The following is a 23,897-nucleotide window of genomic DNA, read 5'->3' as shown; positions in this document are numbered from 1 at the left end:
ACACGTACAAAAAAACTTGTTTTGGCATTCTGAAATATTTATACAACGATGACTCCTCTTTAGCTCATTGGAAAGTGTGTGGAACTCCCCTTCACAGTCTCGATTTTTTAACATTTTATTCTAACATCGGCTCGTTTTGCTCAATGTTCTCGTTCCTCATCTAGTGCAACAGCAATCATTGCAAGCTGCTTTAAACTAAATGTCAGCATTTTATGAGATCTACCATGAATTAAGAAATAACGCCTCTCGTGAGTACTACAACGTCGCGACGTTCTTTCGACGCGATGTGTCCTGTTGTGTAGGGGAAGAAATAACGCCTCTCGTGAGTACTACAACGTCACGACGTTCTTTCGACGCGATGTGTCGTGTTGTGTAGTGTGAATGCTCATGAATTCCTCTGTCCGCCGACGCCCAATAACGGTTACGCGCTATTTCGGGTAAGAACAACGCGTATTATGCGCTATTCCTAGAAAAGAGCTTATTCATCACTAACTCTCGCCATAACATCGCAGCGGTTTGTCTGTATTCGCCGTAATATCTGAGTTTATACTGAAATTGTGGCTCGGCATACGCCGAGCACTGAGAAAAATTAGTTATAGACTCATTTAATGCTCCCCTCCACGGAAATCTTTAGTAAAAGGCGAAAGATTTATTCGTCTTGAAGGGAAGCCAGAGTAACACAAACTGACATTTCTGCGATACTTATGGCTTCTCATCGTGTCCTTTTCAACGAGAACACATCAAGTAAGAACAAGTTTTGGACATAATCGCGCCAGTAAGTACGTATTAATTGTCATTGTATTGGAGAATACATTCTGATTTGGAGATATTAACACATGTGATTGCAACCACAAGCTGTTTCATTAACCAAATCCATTTCTTGGCTCGCTACGTTACTGGCTGCTCATTGACTACTTTCATTGAGGAAGCAAGAGATGGCAGCACATACAATGGCGTCTCTCTCTCTCTCTCTCTCTCTCTCATACCTACAGTACGCAGCTGAAATCACGTGCGAGGGGACGTGTTGAAAAGCGGGGAAGTGGGGAAACAAGTTTTGCCTCTCGCTGCCTTCCGCCCAGCAGCGGCCCAACGAACTGTTATAGGTCATCTGAAAATACGACTATACTACATGGTCAGCCTTGTTGCGTCACTGTTCGCCAGTTATAGTCTCTCATCTTTTTTCTTAATTTACTTAGAGTTCCGCTGCCGAGGAGAAAATGCAGACATAATATCCACATTAAAAGCAAAAGGTGACGAGAGAAAATCCCACCATTGGCTATGTTTAAACTTAATGAAACTAAAAGTGCATCGCAACGAAAAAAAAGAAAAAAAATCCTCCCGTCCCCCACGCGGATCCTCTATGAAATTATTCCTTTCCCCCATCTGCTGCTATTCCTCGAACATATTCATGTCCTCTACACAATGTGCGATTTGTGCGTTTACCAGTGTGGGGGATGTCTTAGGGGGTTAGTAGAATTATGTATGTTACTAGCTTGGATCATGGCGTTACGCATGGTAAACAGCTATTTATAAATAGATGTTAATGCCGAAACTCACTATTCACGCGTATGCACTATCAGAAAGGCCATCCCTTGTTATATCTTTAAAAGTACATTATAGGTAAAGCTTATTTACAAAATCATCTATATACAGGTATACGAGGGGAATTCAAAAAGTAGAGGCACATTTGTGAAAATCTGTACTTATTCTGATGATAGAAAACTGAAACATATTAATAGTAAGACTTATTAAAAACTTTCAGTGTTCGGCTCCACAAATTTAAATTATATGTAAAGATTTACTCAATTGTGGGGGAAATAAACATCCCAGGTTGGGATGAATAAACTAAAACCAGAGGAGGGGATGGTCTGATGCAGAGGGGGGAAATCCCCCCCCATCCCCCCCCCCTGCAAATCGCACACCGCCTCTACACCTCCCGCCACCTTGATCCCCCTCATCCCCTGGTTGCTCTCCTCCTCTCCAACCCCCGCTCTCTGTCGCGCCTTCACTGTTGTCCTCCCCCCCTCCCCTACCCACCATCTCTACACTTCATCTCCTTTCCCAAGAAGGCTTCCGTCAACTACTCCTCCCGGATGATGCCCTCTCTCCCTCCATTTATCCCTCCTATCAACTCTGATCCTCACCTCCCCCTCCCTTCCTCTGTCCTTTTCCTGGCTCCATCTCCCCCCTCCTTCGATCCTGTTTTTTTTTTCCCTGCCTACCCTCTCTCTGCCAACTGCCCCCCCCCCCCCGAGTCCTTTTGCATTTCCCTCTTCTGCTTCCCCCCATTCCCTCTCGCGTCTGCCCTGCCACCCCTTATGAGTCCTCTCCCTCCGTCGCCCCCCCCTTTTCGTTTTTCCTCTCTTCCCCCCCTTTTTTTCCCCTCATCCATCCAGGTCCCCCGACCCCCACCCACCCTCCAATCAGCCCTTGGCTGTGGTGTGTCATCTTCGTGCCGACTTTTTAGTGCAGTGTTTCCAGCGATTGTTAAGTGTTGTGTGTCTTTTCCGAAGTGTTGCTAACGGACATCATACTGTCGCTGGGTGTGACTTTATATCTCTTGCGAACAGAAACCAGACTGTCGCCGTGTTTTTTAATTGTCTGTCTACTATTTTACCTGTCTGCTTCCTGTGTATTTTATTAGCATCGCCCACCCTTTGTTTTATGTCTTAACTTTCCCTAATTTTCCGCCATTTTACAATTTAAGTCACCGTTTTATTGCCTGTTTTTATTGTTTCTTATCTTCTTATGTTTTAAAAATTCTGTAGGTTGAAAAGCAGCGTACTAAGCTGCAGCCAGCCGGCCCCCCTGGGGGGGGGGGGGGGGGGGGGGGCGGAATCGAAATTCAATAAAGGAAAAAAATCGTCTTCAGTAGTTGAATACATAGTAACAATATGAATAACTATTGATACAGAAATTACCGATACCATGTACACAAATAAAGAATTTTTCCCGACGTTATTTTGGAAGTATCACTGCACTGAAGACATGAGACGGTTTCACTTACTGACGCAGCTTGAACCTCTTCAAAGCTACGACAGCTGATCTGTCTTTAGAACAGAGCATACTACCCTGTGTACATTACGTCAACCCAACCGCAGCCGCTTTCCTGCCGTGTCCAGGATTGTCAGCTGGGGACAGTACCGAAACTTTGAACTTTCGGGTTTTCTTGAAAACAGCGATCCTAGGTCACAAGTCTTCGGACTGACATGTCACTTGGTACTTCAACGGACTGAAAAATGCATTCAACGTTTGTTATAAATTTGCGAGTCTTAAACACTTTTAAGAAAGTATCGATTCTGTAGTGCTACTCACAAGGGGAGGCCGCCAATTGTGAAATTCAGATTCGATTCATACTGCGCATAATAAAAGCTCATGGCCAGAGGTGTAATGTGGCAAAGCACCAAGATGCACTTCTCAGCCGTTGTCGAGAAAATCGACAGTTAATAGAAACCGTTGCGGTGAAATACTCTCTACGATGTATACCTACCTATAGCGTCGTGGCGCAGCGGTTAGCGCTTGGGTTCGTAATCCTAAGGTCGCCGGATCGAATCTCGCGCTATGCAACTTCTTTTTTTAGTATTTGTTTTTTGTAATTCAAATATATATATATATATATCATGGGGTCTCTAATTCGAACGTTTGACTTACACTATACGTATTCGTTTTGGAATATCGTTTCTACGTCTTCCGTTAACTACACGTGTAAACATTATGAAGACAATTAACAACATTTGTGAAATACAACTTTGTTCGCAGAAAACATAATCATGTTCGAAGTCGCCAGTTTTTCCACGGGTTCGTAATCTCAAGGTCGCCGGATCGAATCTCGCGTCATGCAACTTTTTTTTTTTAGTATTTGTAATTTTTTTATATATATATATATATATATATATATATATATATATATATATATATATATCAAGGTCGCCGGATCGAATCTCGCGTCATGCAACTTTTTTTTTAGTATTTGTAATATATATATATATATATATATATATATATATATATATATAAATTACAAATACTAAAAAAAAAAAGTTGCATGACGCGAGATTCGATCCGGCGATCTTGAGATTACGAACCCGAGCGCTTACCACTGCGCCACGACGCTGCAGCACTTCACAATACGTAGAGAGTATTACACCTCAACGGTTTCTATTAACTGTCGATTTTCTCGACAACGGCTGAGAAGTGCATCTTGGTGCTTTGCCACATTACACCTCTGGCTATGAGCTTTTATTATGCGCAATATGAATCGAATCTGAATTTCACAATTGGCGGCCTCCCCTTGTCAGTAATTAAAAAGCGGCAGTGGATACTGTCACTGACGCAATAGCGTCACTCTGTGCACTCCTCGGCTACGGAGGCAGGTTCACAACATTTAATAATTCAGAACTAATCAAGGCTATATATGATGTAGCGATTTTGAAAAGGAAATACCTTTTAAAAAACTATAATCATAAAGTTATGAAAATGCGACGTTTTGCTTCGTTCGTTGCAGTCACAGCGAACGGCAGCAACAGGAGTTTCGAGACTTTTTTTCCGACATCTATCAATCAGAACTAGGACGGCAGGGCATTTGAAACGTTATACATATTGTTTCCAAGCGACGCGAGCAGAAACGTAAAGAACTAAACACCAACACCTGATCGACTCCAGAGTGCAAACGTTATTTTTTCCTTCACACTGAAACTGCAACAAGTGAATTAAAAATGTGACGTTGGTAACGATCATGTGGAAATATCCACTGCCTCAAAAAGCAAGCTCCACGGTCTCGCACACGTGCTTGCTGCAAATGTTATACCTACTTTATAATGACATTAGGCCAGGTGGTACAGCGAGTACCAAGAATAACCTAGTCTCCACTTCTCTGTGATGTGAAGATTCGCCAGAAATGACACGTGGTTCGGATTCCACGTTAAACTATTGATGCCGCACACATCACCGACGTGGCGCCCAATCGGAAGACTTACCCCAGACCACTGGGCCGTATGGGGTTACAATTATTATACTTTGTGCTCACGGTTCGCCCTTCGAAACCAAACACTACAACTCGGAGCAATAAACCCAAAACACCGACCAGAATTACACGAACAACTAGTCACACTCACTTCCAGCCAAATAATTATAACCTACGTAATTACATCCTCTTTTAAATTGTAATTTAAAAACCACTCGGAAAGCACTATTCCCTTCCCACACCCCAAGGGGAATGGTGAACGATCATCGATTGCGATTGAGATCCTACGAATCCCACACCGCATGCCTCACGCTCAGGGAAAGTGCTACCACTCATCATCGTGGTTGCGTCTACTCCAGTATTGAACTAGAGAGAGTTGAAGACATCCTACAGAAATGATCCTGTGAAGTATGATCTTGCTAGCCCTCCTGCCGACTCTGTTACTTATCTCCACGCTGGGACCGTATAGCATTCAAGAACAATCTACACCACACACTCGACGGCCAAGTTTCAGCAAAAACAGTTCCATAACCTCCTTCTATGGTATTTAAATATACGCAATGGCTGCTTCTTAACAGCATCTTTATCCTCTATTCGACGGAAGAAAATATTTTCACTAACTGAGAGAGAAATGCTGCAAGATTTCCGTAGTTCAGCTGCTTGACGATAGATGCCTCGATTGTGAGCAGAGCAGCTTCCGGAACACTCGTACTCGTAGTGGTATTAGTAGGGCAAAGTCCACAAGCAAAGTAACGTGTGTCTTCAGTGTGGGGGGGTTACGTTCCAATAAATCGTAGGTCAAGAACAGAACGAAATTAAACTGTATTATTTTAGTGCGTATACATACTTACTTCGCGCAGCCCCGTAATTGACAGCACATGGTCGGATACGATACATAACACTTTTTCATTACAAACATACTTCAAGTGTGGAGTCCTTGAAATTACATTTGCGCTTTATTTAAATTGTCCAACCACTCTTAATTTGTGAGTCAGCAACTTAGTTTACTGCAGCGAAGTTTCATCGATTGTAGATTTGTTTTCTGTCGACTTTATTACAGTGTGCTAATATTCCACGCTGTGCGCGTGGCTACGTGCATGTTTGAATTGCGGCCTGCATCTGACGGGATTTCTGTTCATTTTGTGGTTATTTAAAGTCTTATTATCACTAAAACAAATTTGTGATGTGCTGTGTTTTGAGGAAGTGAACTCCTCTCTCTCTCTCTCTCTCTCCCCCCCCCTTCCCCCCCCCCCCCCCCCCCCCCGTGTGTGTGATAAACATTTATTTTTGAAGAGCCAAATATTATATTTATTTGCATCAAATTTTTAAATTAGTATGTGGTTTGTGAGCCATGTAACCATGGTTACAAAATTGACAGTAACTGCTATGTAAATGTGATTGCTCTTCTTAACTTTGTGCTTGATAATGGACAATAGAACAGGCTACAATACAAGATTCAAATACATGTACAATACCAGTACTTATATTCTTTCCTGAGGGGCTTGTGATCAAGATTACACACAACAATTTTGCATGCACTTTTTTCCTTGCATGTAGAACGGATGCAATGTTTGGCAATCTGTAGTGGCTGGTTGCTTATAAATGCAGTGCATATCACAAAACTGAACGGGTAGATGCTCTTAAGTGTCACCAAAGTTTGCAAATAACAAAGATTTAGCAACAGCAGACAAACAGAAGCAGCACACAAGGTGACAGGGCTTTTTTTTTAAAAGAAAAACAACAGCAGAAGAATGGGTTAGGTTCTGTTGACCGACTTAAATGTATATTCATATAATTATGATTAAAGTCTGCATTTAATATTGCTGCGGTGGGTAAAATACCTTTAAAGCATTCCACAAAATCCTATTTACAAAGTTTCAAGAGTCAGAATATACTACAATCTACATTTATATCCATACTCTGACAACAATTGTGAAATGCATTTCAGAAGGCATTTCCCAACATACCAGTTTTTAGAGCTGCTTCCCACTCAATTCATGTATGAAGCACCTCTTTGTATGCAATTATTAAATTTAATCTTGTACTCGCAATCCCTGTGGGAGCAATACAAAGGGTTCATCATTTAAAGTGGGTCTATGAAACTTTGTAAGTAGCCTTCCTCAGGACACTTCTCGAAGTGTCTGCTAGTTCATTTTCTTCAGCATTTCCGTGACACACATGTATAACTCTCATACGGACTGCTGAAAACATTACACTAACTGGAGTGTGCATACAGGGATTTAAGCAGTCTTCCTTTCCATGTTTCATATGGGAATGAAATTGGGGAAAAACCTAATATGTTGTACAATAGGAATTACTCTTTGCCATGCACCTCACAATGACTTGCAGAAGTACACACAGGCTGCTTATTTTCTAATAGTTGTACTGTGTGGAAGAAGATACTACTCCCTACACAAAAAGGAGACAAATTTTGCAATTTAAAGTGCAATTGGGACCTTACATAGAAAATTTTTAAATAAGTTTTTAATATTTTTATATTTTATAATATATCTGTTCATCAGAAAATTCTCATTGATGATGGTATCTACAAAACATGATTGTAGTAGTATTAGGACCCATGATTGTAATAGCATTAAGAGCACTTGCATGTAGAACTTTTGAATTACCTCATATGTACAAGAACCATCATGTTAAGAATACTGAAGCACCATTTTAACCTCATGGGAAGAAAAACGCTCTGTTGAAATGGGACTTTCACTGTGCCACTAAGTATATATTGTAATGAGAATGACATTTAAAACTGGGTTTAGATCAGAACTGTAACCCATGTCTTGACCATAGCAGTCCATTATTGTATCAAAAATCGTCAAGTCCAGTATGAAAGACTGACCATTTAAGTGACCAATTTGTCAGCAGTTATACTGGGTGTCCTAGGAGTAATGCTCAATATTCAGGGATATGACAAGAATGATCATCTGAAGCAAGAAAAGTCTAGTAAACATGGCTCTAAAATATATACTTTAAGAGCTATGGGCACTGCACCATTTTCGATATTGTGGAAAATCTCTGTTCTACTGAACAAGCGCTCATAGTTCTTAAGGTATGCATTTTAAAGCCTATTTTTACCAAACACCTTATCTTTGAATGATGTTCTTGTCAAATCCCTTATATTGATCATTTCTCCTGGGATGTTGTATATTACACTAGTTAACAAATTTAAACTTTTTTTCTGCATGTGGTTTGTAAATGGTTGGATTTACCTAATCTTGGGGTGCTGAATACACTGGTAAAATCAGTTTTTCTCTGATATTACATTTCCTCGATACACAGCAGAATAAAAATTGGTAATAGCGAAAATTGACACAATTAAGTCAAATAAAAAAACACATTCAGAATGTTTGAAATCAATACTATTTTGTATGCATATAAGGGCATGATGCCAATAAAGGGTTCAAATTAATTCAGAAGATACTTTCACCTTTAATCATGTTTGGTTTTTGAAAAATGGGAAGAAGGAGCTCTCTTTTGTTTGCCATTTCATCACTCCCTAACAGGACCCCAGCAGTAGTCACCTATCATCGAACAGTTGCAATGGTTTTGGTAACAGTGTTTCATTGTAAAAATCTTTTGCTGATCAAGTGTTCACCATGCTCATCACTTACGGCTCCCAAATTTTACAGGAAGAAATTAAGGTGAGAATGTAAAAAGTGAATTTCAAGTGACATTCTACACCCCATGTTCTTATAGTTGTCCAACAGATCCTTCACAATGGTAACATAGTTTTTGTCTTTTCTGTTACCCAAAAAGCTGTTCACAATCGCTTTAAAAGAAGACCAAGCAGGTAATTGGATATCTGTGAGTTTTGTATCAAAGGTTGGATCTTACATAAATTTTCTAATTGTGGTCCAACACGTATACCCTCTTTCAGCTTTGCCTCACTTTCTTTGGGAAACTTTTCTTTCAAGTAATTGAAGGCCTCACCTTCTTTATCCAGAGCTTTTTACGAAGTCCCAAAAGCCCAACTTGATTTGAAGGGGAGGCAAAATGATTTTATCAGGCTCAACTAATGGGGTACTGTTCACATTTGTTTCCAGGAACATGTGACTTCCTTATAGGTCGTTCCTTAACTGTATAGTTGTTCTTGGTGTCACAGCTGTCCCAGAGGCACAAAAAGCAGCAGTATTTCGTGAATCCAGCCTGTAAACCTGTAAGGAGTGTAACAACTTTTAAATCACAGCAAAGCTGCCATTCATGATCCTTATATTTGATTGCCTCTAGCAGCAAAGCCATGATTTCATAAGTTTCTTTCATGTCTACTGCATAAGCCAAAAGTACTGATGGAAATGCACTGCCATTATGCAGTAGTACTGCTTTCAAGCTAGTTTTACTGGAGTCAATAAAAAGTTGCCACTCCTGTGGATCAGATTGTATACCTAGCTGCATCATCAGGCCATACTCACACTGAATTCTGCATATCGAAATATTGAGCGAAGGAAGCACCTCTAGATCTGAAACATGAAATTTTTGTCCCTGGAGCTAGAAGATTCCATTGTTGCAGTCTTGACCCCAAGAGTTCAGCCTGCAGCTTCGAAAGTTGTAAATTGCGAACCAAATTGTTCCATTCCTTTTGATTCAAGTTACAGACATGAACAGGCAACCTCTCATCATGAGAACAGGCAAATGCACTGAAGATACATTTGGATAATTTATTTTATGTCTAGTTTTCCTTGAATGTCCCAAAATATCTGTAAGACAGAAGTAACAGTCTGAATAATGGTCTTTAGGCTCACACCACACCATCGGAACAGCGAATGGCATGGCTCTGCATTTTCCTTTCAACCACCCGATTAAGGTTGTAGTACAGATTATGCAGGCAATATGAGGTGCAGAATTTTTATCTTGATCACCAACAGGGCAATCAAAGTACAATGTATATGCCTTCTTAACCAAATCAGTGATTGGTTTTCTTTGGGCTTTTGGAGTGAATTTCCCACACACGTAACAAAAGTTGTCGGGATGGTTTGGACAGCAAAGAGATTTACTAGTTGACATTTTGCTTAGTGTAAGTTTTAAACACAAAAAACACACAAAACACTCACTGAGGATCTTTTTCACACCACTGGATTATCACACCAACCATTTACTGACGATTTGTACATCTTCTAGCTCTCCTCTGCAAATAAAAAACAAACCATTAAACATCAAAACAGAAGAACAGCAAAAATAAAAAAAAACTTTGAAAACTAAATAACTGTATGTGCTAGAACATTTTGAAAGGTATATTCGGATTCTAGACACCAAAATACATAGTGGTTGATGTATCACATCCCAGATGCAAAATGGCTGTTGACTAGTGTTATTAGTGTTGACAAAATAATAATTGTTGTCCTTGGGTTCTGGCAGTGCCTACAGCAATCCCTCAGGTTCTAGTGAGATTCAGGTTAAGGTACCTATATAATTTAATATTATTGCTAATGGCATGTATACATTGTAGGAGTTAACAGAGTTATTCACTTGAAATAAACTGGATCCTATGTCGAGTACTCATGTGTTGCATCATACACTGTTTCTTATCATCTAATCCAAAAAATAGTTTCCTTTGTGTTAAGGTACTACCTACCACCCTTCTTCTGCACATGTTTAGTATCTACTGATGTCACTATGTGAACACAGGTAAACACACAGGAGCAATGGGTCAACTGTGAGCTCTACAGCACTCATGCCTTCCCCGGCACCATACTCTGCGCTTACTTTTGGTGCAGTATTTTTTGTCTGATCCATTTACATAGTGGACAGACAAGATATGTCAGTGTTATTTGATTAAGCATGAAGATCCAACAATTTGTCACCTAATCATTTCACTATCACTCATCAATTCTGATGGATATAAATGATACCAGCTCATGAATATCCAGAAAGTTTTATCTTTCGTGCTGCAATTGCTTGTTGCCTCCTACCCATCACAATTTTCCTTCTTTAATTCAGTGGCCTTCAATTACTCTGTACACACACGAGTTGGGCGATTTCTAACTATATGCAGCATGTGTTACGTATCTTGTGGAATACACTGGGTTTATCCATCTCAAGCGATCACTTCAATTTTCTTGAAATTTGCTTTGGGTGCAGACCTACCCTAAAAATGAACCTTGAGTGAATCGAATCAATAGAAACAAACCTCTGCAAAATTTTAAATCATGGGCGTAGGTATATGAGAAACAGTGGTCTTCTAACTGGATGGCTTTTCAACGAATGTGCATGAAAATGAACAAGGCCCAATGTTTGAAGCCCCTTTATTAAAAGACAAAAAGTAAGTAGGAAACTATTACTTTCTGATCTTGGATAACTTTTGGCCATGAATCAGAAAAATACAGTGTGACAGAATGTAAATCATTTTGTGAGCCAGCATAATGCATGAAAGTGGCTCACACAACCTGCAGAGAAAAATACACAATTTTTTGATCCTCTTTCGGGTCAATATCTCAGGAAGGAAAAAAGCAAAGGAACTACAATTTGGCACATTTGTTTACAAAGCTTGGGGTGTGATTCTATAAGCAGATCTTTGTGCTTATCCAGTTATTTTTGATTCTGCTCAATCAAAAATATGGTGTTAAATTTAAAGCTACAATAAATCAGGCAAGTTCATATGTAAATATTGCAAAAGGGTTAACTTCAAAAATTCTTCTTTCCAGCACCGATGGAAAGAGCGCAATTTTCCCCGTTGCATCTTAGAGCCAGCTCAGCAAAGTTACCAAATATCAACTTGAACTTCAATAGAAGTCATGTGTAACATGTTAAGACTGCAACACAGTGCAAATTTGAAGACTCAACCAGTTCAAAACCATTAGCTGAGTCAGTTTCTGTATCTACCCAGATGGTGGCCGTATGGTTGCAAAGGCAAGAGGGGTATGATGTTAGCATTGTTTATTCTGTTACATATAGATGACTGTGTTCGCTGGTTTCTTCATTGTAGTTCCAAAGCCTAAGTTCGATTTCTCGTCACAGTTCCCAAGCCAATATGTGGGTCTCTTCATGTTGGTTCCCAAAGTGGTGCTTTTTAAAATTACTGCCCTGTGGAATGAAATTTTTCTTCCATACTGTTCAATATGGCTTCTGGAAAATTATACTGATGTCCTGTTCTAGTTGCTAAAGGTGATGCAATATTCATGATTAAGTGCTGTTCAAGAGCCCAACATTTATCTTACCCTTCTCGCCAATAAAATGAGCTAGCTGGTCCAAAAGGGTGCATGAATTTGACCATGATTAAGATATTTGGTTTTTGGGGCACTCAACTGCGTGGTTATTGGTACCTGTACAAATTCCCAATCTTTGCACTGTTCAGTCTCGCCACTTTCCTGAATGATGATCAAATGATGAGGACAATACAAATATCCAGTCCCCGGATAGAGAAAATCCCTGACCCGACCTGGAATCGAATCTGTGATCCAGAGGCAGCAACGCTAGCCACTTGACCATGAGCTGCAGACTGAATTTGTCCAGGGCATAGCGCTTCAAACTGACACAAAAGCCATATCAGTGTCAGTTGATTGATAAACCGAACCACAAAAGAAGTTGTATCACTTGAAACCCAGATAACTTGAATGTGGTTCAAATCCTTCGGCAAAAAATGTTCCGGGTAAAGTATGGCGATTTGCAAATCATTCTTCTTGTAGCTTTCCTTCGTCTTCTGTTTCTTGGCTTGTAAGAAAAATGAACTAGATTCTTTGTAACTTGGTCACAAAATTTGAATAAATTTTCTGGGGTTAAAATTTGATCCTCCATAGTTTGTTGCATGCTTGCTCTTTCTGCTACGCATTTAGCCATTCCAGCAATTCCACTGCACAGAGATTTAATGCGGCTTTTGCCAAAAAAATTCCATTCAGCAGTTGTATCAAAGACCTTTCGTGGTAGCACAAGAAGATAAAATTTTTGTAATTCTTGTACTGAACAGTGGAACCATTACTGAAATAGTGAATGTGGACTACTTCTTCAGCCATGATTCTCAAATTGTTGATCAATTAGGCCAGAAATGTATGGACGGCAATGATATCATGTCTCAGACAATTGCTGATAAAGCATAAGCTAATAACGTTGTACTTCTTCAGCTTTATAGGATACAACAAATGGGTGCAGTGTAGCTTGAGTGTCATCCCAGTGATATCCTTGAAAAGCAACCCAGATGATGAAAAAATAATTTTTTGTAAAACACATTAGAATGACTTAATACAACAGGCTTCAAATTTTCTTTGATTTTCTTCAACTGACAATTCTGGTGTTTCACAACATAGTGGCGACTAGAAAGATTCACAATTTTGACATTAAAATTTTCATCTGTACTCATCGTAAATTTGAAAAAAATTGGAAAAGGAAGAACGGGACATTTTTGAAAAATGTAATCACTTGGGATGGAACGACCTTACCGCACTTCCTCCACGTGAGCCAGAACTTTTTTCTAAATGTGGTACAGGAGTTTAACTGCTAATAAGTTGTCACTGTAAAATTTTCTTGAAAGCTTTTGTTGTAAGAAAGATTGGTACATTTCCTTATACAACATGAAGTATAGTTTATCTTCTAAAGACTAACTATTTCACATTGTGAAAGTTAAGATGACAGACATTTAAGTTTCTTAAGTGACAGACAACATAACTTGTTTGTATAACTTAATGCACAACATTTTGGCATATAAAACAGTTGTGAGAGACTTGGATCTAATTTTGTGCATTGTGTTAACAAGAGTTGGCCTGGCACATCGGTCAGCCTTAGTGTGGTCTTAGGCAGTTCATCATGCTATGAAAATGCCAGGCTGGTCTCCATTTTCCCATCAAGCCACAAAATTAAAATAAATAACTGTCAGTTCATGAAATAACAGATTCCTGGCACAAGCAGGATGTAAAGGCCAATCCCTTAATCAAAGGAAACACTAAGAACAAACAGACAAAAATGTAATAGCAAAAAAACTAGTATCAAATTCTGACTAGTTATTAATGTACCAGTTATTTACAAAATCATCTGCTGTGCATTAAAAAAATTGTAGATCTTTAATGATCTCCACATTACTGACTGCATTTTACTCCAGATGCAAACAGAAAAAAGTTACTGGATGTAGCATTTTGTATGTCAGCCTCCATAGCTGAGTGGTCAGCCACATACGGCTTCCACACAGAGGCTCTAGGTTTGATTCCCAATATTACCACAGATTTTTCCTTGGACGACTGGTACAAGGTGCACTCAGCTTCATGACACCCACTGAATAGCTACTTGAATGAGAAGTAGTGACTTCCAAGCCTCAAAAGTTGGTGAAACAACTACGAGGGTGGTGTGCTGACCACGTGCCCTTCCACACCACATCCCAATGTCGCCGAATGACAGGGGATGACACTGTCACCTGTTGGCCCCTTGGGTCTTCAGAGCTTGCACAAGGAGCTCAAGTGTAATAAGACAAGACAGAAGAGCTTCTTGCCTGTTTGCAAAAATTAGAGAACTATGAAAAGACAGGTGTCCTTTGATTATCTGAGCACCACTAACCACAGGATTTGAGAAGCTAAATATAAAAGATCACTCTCATGTAAAACAAGTCCGCCCCGGTAGCTGAGTGGTCAGCGTGACAGACTGTCAATCCCAAGGGCCCGGGTTCGATTCCCGGCTGGGTCGGAGATTTTCTCCGCTCAGGGACTGGGTGTTGTGTTGTCCTAATCATCATCATTTCATCCCCATCGACGCGCAGGTCGCCGAAGTGGCGTCAAATCGAAAGACCTGCACCAGGCGAACGGTCTACCCGCGGGAGGCCCTAGCCACACGACATTTCCATTTTATATGTAAAACAAACATGAGAAGAGGAGGAGTTGTCACATGTATTAAGACAAGACACAAATTCAAAAACACTGAGACAAGTAGATTTTATAGCAATAAGCACATAGAAAAGTGCGCTTCTGAATTAATACTGAAAATAGTTCACTTTGAATTGAAGCTATATATCTGTCGGACAGCAGTAAACAGTTATTATTGAGTGGTGACTTCAATGTAAATTTTTGAAAGCATTTTCATAAGAAAAATAACCTGGAGAGGAATTCCATCTTATGCAAGACATTGTTTTATAGTTTTGTTTTGCCCAGACTTGTTTCAGCACTTCCTGTGCTTATTTTTAGTGTTTTTTTTTCACATTACACTATTAAAAATTAGTACATATGCTGGTAACTTTATATCTACCACGCATTCCACAGCTTCCCATGGTTTTTGATGATGTGCTGTGTTTTTTTTTTTGTCATTTAATACTTCCTTTCTTTTGCTGCTGTCATTACACACAAAATGTGCGTGTACCAACAACAGAGAAAGAAACAAGCACATTTATACAGCACAAGCAAGGGAAAAAAAAGCACCATAGCATAAAGAACCATGCCAAGCTGTGGGATGCGTGGTAAATTTAAAGTTACTAGCACACATACTTGATAGTCGATGAGAAAGAAAATAAACAAAAACCAACTGAAGATAGGCACATAAAGTGCTAAAACATTCTGGATAAAACAAAACTTTAAAATGGTGCCTTGCATAAGATGGAACTTCTCTCCAGTTTTTCTTAGCAAGCACGAAAATAAGGAGAGCTACAACATCCAAAAGATGAAATTACCAAATATGCAGCAACCAGTCACAAAATCATGTTTTATTTATTCACTTTTGCAAATCAATTTCAACTGATTAACAGCCATCATGTTTGACCTCTGCTTAAGACAGTATTACTACTCAGGGCACATATTGTTGAAAGCACTGATGATGGCTGTTAATCAGTTGAAATTGATTTGCAAAAGTGAATAAAAAAAAAAATGATTTTGCGAATGGTTGCTGCATATTTGGTAATTTTATGGTTTACGGGCGCTACACAACTTGGGAATGACATGGAGCCCACCATTCATCCAAAAGATGATCAGATGGGGAATCACCTTAGATTGTACAATTTGATCTTAGTAAATAACTTTCTAACACATGTGGATAAAGACAGTAGGACCTAACTGATACATTTTCTTCGATGAAGCTCAAACAAAAAAAATAATTACATACCCAGTAACAAATACTCTCTTAGGGTGAATAAGATTGTGAGATTCTCCTCAATGGAAATCAGTTAGAATAATTAATGACAACAGAACAAAAGTTTCTGAGAGTAGTTTACAAGAGATGACTTGGGATTAAATTTATAATGAACCAAATGCTCAGATGAAATCTAATCAATTCTGTGGTAAATCCATATCATTGTTTGAAAATACCTTTCCACATAAGCTAATCAAAAAGAACATTAAAAGTCCCATTAAAAAAAAAAACCATGGGTTACTAGAGGGATTAAAGATCTCACAAAAAGAAAATGGAAATGTATCTATTGACAAAGAGAAGTTAAGATCATGCAGTTGCTAACTAAAAAAACCACTACAGATTACTGACAATAGTTATTTAAAAAACTCAAAGAACATACACATTATGTCAGAAATCAGTAATTCAGACAGCAAACTTAAGGCTGTATGGAATGTGATGAAACAAGAGACAGGACAACAAGCCAAGGAACAGATAACTTCACTACCAAATTAAATGGAAGGACTATAAATGATAAGACTTAGGTAGCAGATATGCTTAATAATCATTTCTTAGATGTAGAAGGACAAAAACAGTTCAAGAGAAAATCAGAGCAGTATGTGGAAAAATTATATGAAAGATGAACATGTCATTCCAAAATTATATAAAAACAAAGATGATGTAACTTACCAAACGAAAGCATTGGTATGTTGATAGACACTCTAACAAACACAAACACACACACACACAGCACCTTTACATATGTTTGCTTGTGTCTGTATATGTGCGGATGGATATGTGTGTGTGAGTGTATACCTGCCCCTTTTTCCCCCTAAGGTAAGTCTTTCCGCTCCCGGGATTGGAATGACTCCTTACCCTCTCCCTTAAAACCCACATCCTTTCGTCTTTCCCTCTCCTTCCCTCTTTCCTGATGAAGCAGCCGTGGGTTGCGAAAGCTTGAATTTTGTGTGTGTTTTTTTGTTTTTGTTTTGTGTGTGTGTGTTTGTTAGTGTCTCTATCAACATACCAACGCTTTCGTTTTGTAAGTTACATCATCTTTGTTTTTAGATATATTTTTCCCACGTGGAATGTTTCCCATATAGACACACACACACACACACACACACACACACACACACACACACACACACACACAAAAAAACAGGGTTTGTATAAAAAGACTGAGCTTGTGAATCAACATTTATCGTAGAAATTGCTACAACCACTAAGTACTCATCAGTGTATGACCCTTGAGAGTCAACAGCCTGTTGCATGCAAGATTTCCACGCTTCAAACACTGCCGCAAACGCTCAGCCCAGGCCTTCAAAGCCCTCATTGTGGTGGCTTGGACCTCCTCCAGGGTCCAATGACGGTGTCCTTTCAGGAAAGATTTTTGTTTGGGAACAAAAAAAAGTCTGGCAGGGCCAGATCGTTGGAATCCCTTTCTTGGTTGGGTAGCTGGCCACCTTGAAGCAGGTGTGATTCGGCATGTTGTCATGATGCAGCTTCCAAACATCGGCAATGGCTGGCCTCACGCGATGGAACCTGGCTTTCAGTTTCTTGAGCGCTTCGCAATAAAAAGCACCATTGACAGTTTGGCCCTGAGGCACAAACTCATGAGGAACCATGCCCCTGACATCGAGAAACATATTCAGCATGGCTTTCAACTTCGATTTGTTCATGCGAGCCTTTTTTGGACGTGGGGATGCTGCAGTGTGTCACTAGGCACCCATGCACTTTATCTCCAGGTCATACTGAAACACACAGGTTTTGTCTCCGGTGCTAACGTTATCTAGAAATTCCGGATCAGCTTCAAGGTTCTGGAGATCATCTTCACAAGCATCCATAAGTGCCTGCTTTTGAACATCTGACAAAATCTTCGGAATCATCTTGACACAGATCTTACTCACCAACAATTCTTTGGTGGTGGTGATGTGCACTGTCATTTTATCAAGTCCGAGGTCATCCTGACACTCATCCAATGCTCACTCTTGAATAAAGCATGTACATGGTTTATGTTTTTGTCTGTTTTACTGGTTGACAGGTGTCTGGAGCGGACCTCGTCCTCAGTGCTGTGTCGGCCCACTTTAAAGCTCTTCACCCACCTGAAAACCTCGACTTTTGACAGGCAATCATTGCCGTAGGCTTGCCGACACATATCCAGCATATCCATACCCGATTTACCTAGTTTCACACAGAACCTGATGGTATAACGCTGCTCGATTCTTTGCTGAATGTTGCGCCACGCCCAACAACTTTTGCAACGTGCCCACTCAATGCACAATGCTGCTGAGGCAAGAGCATGCAGGCCACTGGCAAGCTGCGCATTTTTGGCCAGACATCCCCCCCCCCCCCCCCAACAACCAATCTCCCCCGGGGGAGCGCGTGCTGCGAAGTACAGCCTTGTCAGCAAAAAGTCAGTCTCATTACTTGTTATACAAACCCTGTATTTAATTTTGATAACATATTTGGAATAATGGCGATCTAAATCTACAGTAATATGCCCTGTTGACAAAAGTGCCTTCCAGCAAACATTTCAGCTCCACTCAGCGCCTCCGCAGATCTGACGATGATCTGCATAGACTGACACTGGTCACCACTAATAAATTACCTCCTATTTTGTGATAAAGAATCATTTTACATTAGAAGAAAATTATATATTCTCTCAAAAAGAAAAAGAAGAAAAGTTCAGAACTCCTAAACCAACTTAGTTCAGCCACGCTTGCACTCTGAATCATTGAGACAATGTATTTTGCATATTTTCATACAATAATGTCACATGTGGTAACTCATCTTCATTGTTCAAAATGGCCCCTGTAAGAATAATATGTCGTGTCCACCCATGATTATCATGTAGACATCCGTTTATGGAGTTGCGCATTCTGACTACTGCTTCACAGTACACTTAACCCCTCATGAAATTTGTTATAGTTAATCCGCTGCAGTTCAAAAGGAACAATGATGTACATAATTATAAAATCAGAATGGAAAATGAGAATCATTACTCCACACTAAGATTGTCTTTAGCACAAAAATGGTTCCACAGTGCTGCAACTAAAATTTTTTATCACTTACTCAGTGATATAAATGTCAGACATATGCCAAAGTAAAACTGAAAACAAGCCGAGAAACTTTCTTCTTCAATTTTTTTTTTTTTTCTATTCTGTAAAAGAATTTTTATTATTGTAATGAGTAAAAGGTGGTGGTTAGATATTACTATCTATCTGCATACATTCTAAGGGAATAAAAGATGCACTATGAAGGAATTATCTGAATGGTTCGAAAATCGATAGACTTGATGCACATGGAAAGACACACAAATTACTACAATTTCAGAAAAATTAAATAATTTATTGAGGAAAATGAGATTCATAAATTAAACAAGTCTGTAACTAATTGGACCACCCCTGGCCCTTATGCAAGCAGTTATTCAGCTTGGCACTCACTGACAAGTCCTCTTGAGGGATATCGGACCAGATCCTGTCCAACTGGCACATTAGATGCACAAAATCCTGACTGCACCCTTTGAAGTCTGTTAAGTTTCACTGTAGCACTGGCTTACAAGCGTGTATTTGAATTGTTTTCGAATTAATTCCGATGCCATTTTGACAGCGTCCCAGCCTTTTCATTTCTCCTTTACTAGGCCACCAATTGTGAATATTTTTTTCTGTTGGCGGAGGGCCAAAATGCCACACAACTGATCTGTTTACATGTTCTTCTGCATTTGACATTACTTTCAATTTATAGCCCACATAATATGAATATCTTTTATTTTTTGCCATAATGAAACTAGCTACCAACAGAAATACTGTATTGTTACCAATAACACAAATTAATGCAAGTTCACTGGCACTGTAGACTGCAGTGACACATCATAGGCTAGGCAGTGCTCCGGATTTGTGGTGGCAGGATGGAAGGGAGACAGTGTTAGCAAGCTTGTGTATCCCCGCAACTCATGTTCGTCGCATCGGAGCACTGCTGCTGCCAGTTGGATCCAATGTAGCCAGATAGAGATAGGTTTCCCACACCATCAAATATAAGGCCATTTTTAAGACTGGTGGGAATTTTAAGTCAAACACCGGACATTTTTATATTAATTTCGAATACAAGATGCACCGATCATTGCAGACAATTTTTCAAAGAAAAAAGTGTGACTTATAGTCCATAACATACGGTACAAAACATACCTATTTTTGCTGTTTTAGGCAATAAAATGAAATCAGGTACTTGTATAGTTAAAATTTGTGCCTATTCTATATTTCACTCTTCTTCATTAGTCTACATCGATACAAAGAGAAACAGTATTAGATAATGATGTAATCCAATACTGGAGGCACTCCCCATATGGAGACACCACTGTGTGTTTCAGTCCATAGCACAGAAAGATGAAACAACTCTGTAAAACTCAAATAGAATGTAATTTTCATGGAGTAAAATTATCATCATTTCCTTCTGGTAAGTACAGTACTCTATACTCTCCAGGCAGCTTAATAACATATTCTGGTAAAATGCCCTTCTGCAAGGATGTACAAAAAAGGCATTTACGAATGCAGATCTTTGACCTTCCATGCAAATAATCATATGCGTGCCATGTGAATGGGTTGCTAATGGGTCGCAAGTCATGGTTCACTAGATCCGTGCCTTTTCTTGTTAGATTTAATATCCTGAATGCCCTCGTGGACTTAAGGAAAATTTACAGTATACATTCCCAGGAGCATTTTGCCTGTATTGCAATCATTTTATCTGTAGCCAAGGAACTGTCTCTCCCAAAATGAACATTTCTATGAACACAACATTGATGAAATAGTTAACTGAAATTAAGAAAATAATTCTGCTCAATGTCGGCTGCATTTATCAGTGGTTTTCTGTGAATGTGTTGGGTCACATTTGCACCAGAAACTGAACATGAGAAAGCTTTGGGCAAGGTGGATGATACATGTGCTCACTGCTGATCACAAAAGCATTTGCACAACACTTTCCAAAAAGTGCTTGGTGTGTTTTAAGAAAAACAGAAAAGAGATTTTTGCTTCGACATATGAGAGCGGATGAAACAGGGATTCATCGATACACACCCAAATACAAACAGACGTCTACGCAGTGGACAGAAACTGGTTCTTCAGCACCAAAGAAGGCAAGGACAAAGCCATCAGTGAGAATGATCAAGGCATCTCTGATTTATATGTGAAAGGAATTTTGTTGAACGACTAGCTTGAAAAAGGTAAATCCATAACTGGAGAATATTGCTCTCAACTTCTAATGAAATTGGATGCAAGCATTCGTGAAAGCAGACCCAGCTAAAAGAAAGAAAAAAAAATTCCATTATGACAATGAAACTGCCCAAAAAAGTGTTGGCAATTGGGAAATTGAGGGATCTGCACTATGAAGTGCTGGAACATAAGCCCTATTCCCCAGATTTGGCTCCCTCAGTCTTCCAACTATTCTCAAAACAGAAGAAATTCCTCACTGGTCCCCACTTTTCACCGTATCAAGAAATCATAGTGGCTGTAGATGGGTATATTGCAGGGGAAAATGGCAATCGAACACTGCTGGATGAAATGTACCGATATTACAGGAGAGTACATAGAAAAATCAAACTTCTTTGAAAGCATAAGTTGTTATTTTTCACTATCGGGCAGATAACTTTTCAGAAAAAGATTTGTCAGTTTTATAAGCAGAATCTTGCAGTGTCATTTGACTCCAAGCATGCTGAGGTGTTGTGTCGTCACCACATTCTACCTGGAACATAATTATGAAATGTTTTAATCCCAATATTATTTTGGTCCCCAAATATGGATGTAGTTAAATCTGCTCAGGACCATGTTTGTAATTACAAAATTTGACACTGGCTTTGTCCTGTATCAGTGGGTCAAAGTCTTAACATGGGGTTGTTGACAAAACCACTGGGAATTATTATTTCTGTAGCACAATGATGTTCATCAATCGCTGGGTGATTTCCCTAAATCGCTGCAGGCAAATGCCAGGATGGTTCCTTTGAAACGGCATGGCCGACTTCCTTCCCCGTCCTTCCCTAATCCGATGAGACCAACGGCCTCGTTGTCTGGTCTCCTCCCCCACAAGACCCCCTTCGTCAATCGTTGGCAGTTCCAATGAGCGGCGAATAATGGTACCTCTTAGGGAAATGACAATAACAGCTGGGAAAGAACACCAGGTACACTCTGAATTTGGGCACCTCATCCACCATACTGAAGAGGTTGTGGTGGCAGCCCTTGGGAGGACAGTGTACAAACAACTGCAGATTGTGCCACAATGTTGGAACAACTGTGCCTGTCCTCTGGGATTGATAATTTTTGATCACTCCAATAGCTAGCAGATAAAGTTGGAAAGACTGGTCTTTCTTATGGAGTTTCTACAAAGCCCACAATCTGCAGCACTTTCCCTGGAATAAATCATGGCCCCTTGGTTCTGAGTAGAGTGGAAGACTTGAACCAGACACTTGAAAAGTTCTGTGTCAGGCTAGGCTACGACTTCTTAGACTTGTGCCATAGTGTTGAGCACTGCTGAGGAAAGCAGTATGCATACTGTAGAAAGAATGATCATATGGGGTATTGAGGGAAATTTGTGACCGGGTTGAAGATTTCTTAATAGGGAAGGCACAAAATGTTATTTTGGTTGGATAATTGTTGACAGATGCAGAGAAGCGACTTCAGGTGTACGCCCGGGAAGTGTCTTGTGACCCTAGCTGCTCATGTTATATATTACTGACCTTGCAGATATTTCACAGACGAAACAGTTCTATATAATAAAGTACTGTCTGAAACAAGCTGCACATCTATTCAGACAGATCTCGGTAAGATTTCAAAGTTGTGCAAAGATTAATGACTTACTTTGAATACTCAGAAGTGTAAAAATTGTGCATTTCACAAGACAAAAATATAGTATCCTATGACAACAGTATCAAAGAGTCACAATTGGAATCTGAGAACTCTTATAAATACTTGGGTGTAACAATCTGTAATATACAAAATGGAACACTCACAGAAGCCCAGTCGTATGTAAAATGTGGTTCACTGGAAGAATACAAGGGAAAGGCAATCAGTTTACAAAGCACACTGCCCACACAACATTAGTGCACGCCATCCTAGAATATTGCCTTAGTGTACAAGACTTTAACAAATAGGAATAACAAGGGTACTGAATGTATACAGAAAAGGGCAGCACAAATGGTTGCAGGTTCGTTGGACACATGAAGGAGTGTCACAGAGACGCTGGAAAGGGAGTGCTACGGAGATGCTGGATAGGGAGTGTTACGGAGATGCTGAGAAATCATGAACCATCAGACGCTTGAAAATAGATGCAAACTATCCCATGAAAGCATACTGTGACATTTCAAGAAACTGTAAATGGTGAATCTAGGAATACACACGAACCCCCTAGCTACCACTTCCATACAGATTGTGAAGATTAGATTAATTACAGCACACACAGAGGCATTAAATGAGTCACTAATCCTGCACTCATGGAGTGAATGCAATGGGAAGAAGCCCTAATAACTGTTACAATGGAAAGTACTTTCTGCCATGCACTTCACAGTGGTTGTTGTGTATAGATGCAGAGGCAGAGACTGATTAGTTTTGACACGAGTGAGGAGTCCCAACAGTTTAACTTATCTAGTAACAGTAGCGATTCCAGTTATTTTAGTCTTCAGCATTTACTCAGGCTTAGTTTTACTTCTCTCTTAGGTGATAAATATGAGAATCTTACAAAGTATATGAAGTACAGAAGCATGACACTGGTATCATTTTCACTTGGTGGCTAAGTATACATTACAAATCAAAATGTTCAGGACTCAAACTCCAGTCAGGTCAAGGATTTTTTTCTGTCACTTTTTGCTTCTTTCACACCTCACGATTTGTATACATGAAGAGTATCGAGCCATCCTGTGTTCTGGACTCCGCATGAA

The 23,897-nt window shown here is 39.6% G+C and overlaps 2 non-coding genes across 2 annotated transcripts; both read right to left on the bottom strand.

Annotated features, from left to right (window-relative positions):
- Nucleotides 1-559: 559 nt before the first annotated feature.
- LOC126178583 (U5 spliceosomal RNA) lies at nt 560-678 on the bottom strand. Its single transcript, XR_007536468.1, has one exon. It is a non-coding gene; the product is annotated as a U5 spliceosomal RNA (small nuclear RNA).
- A 4,495-nt stretch (nt 679-5,173) lies between these two features.
- LOC126178498 (small nucleolar RNA U3) lies at nt 5,174-5,381 on the bottom strand. Its single transcript, XR_007536390.1, has one exon. It is a non-coding gene; the product is annotated as a small nucleolar RNA U3 (small nucleolar RNA).
- Nucleotides 5,382-23,897: the final 18,516 nt, after the last annotated feature.

The sequence above is a fragment of the Schistocerca cancellata genome, chromosome 3 (genome assembly GCF_023864275.1).
Source record: "Schistocerca cancellata isolate TAMUIC-IGC-003103 chromosome 3, iqSchCanc2.1, whole genome shotgun sequence".
Lineage (NCBI taxonomy): Eukaryota > Metazoa > Arthropoda > Insecta > Orthoptera > Acrididae > Schistocerca > Schistocerca cancellata.
The sequence above is the reverse complement of the archived record's forward strand: the minus strand, read 5'-3'. Positions and strand labels throughout refer to the sequence as shown.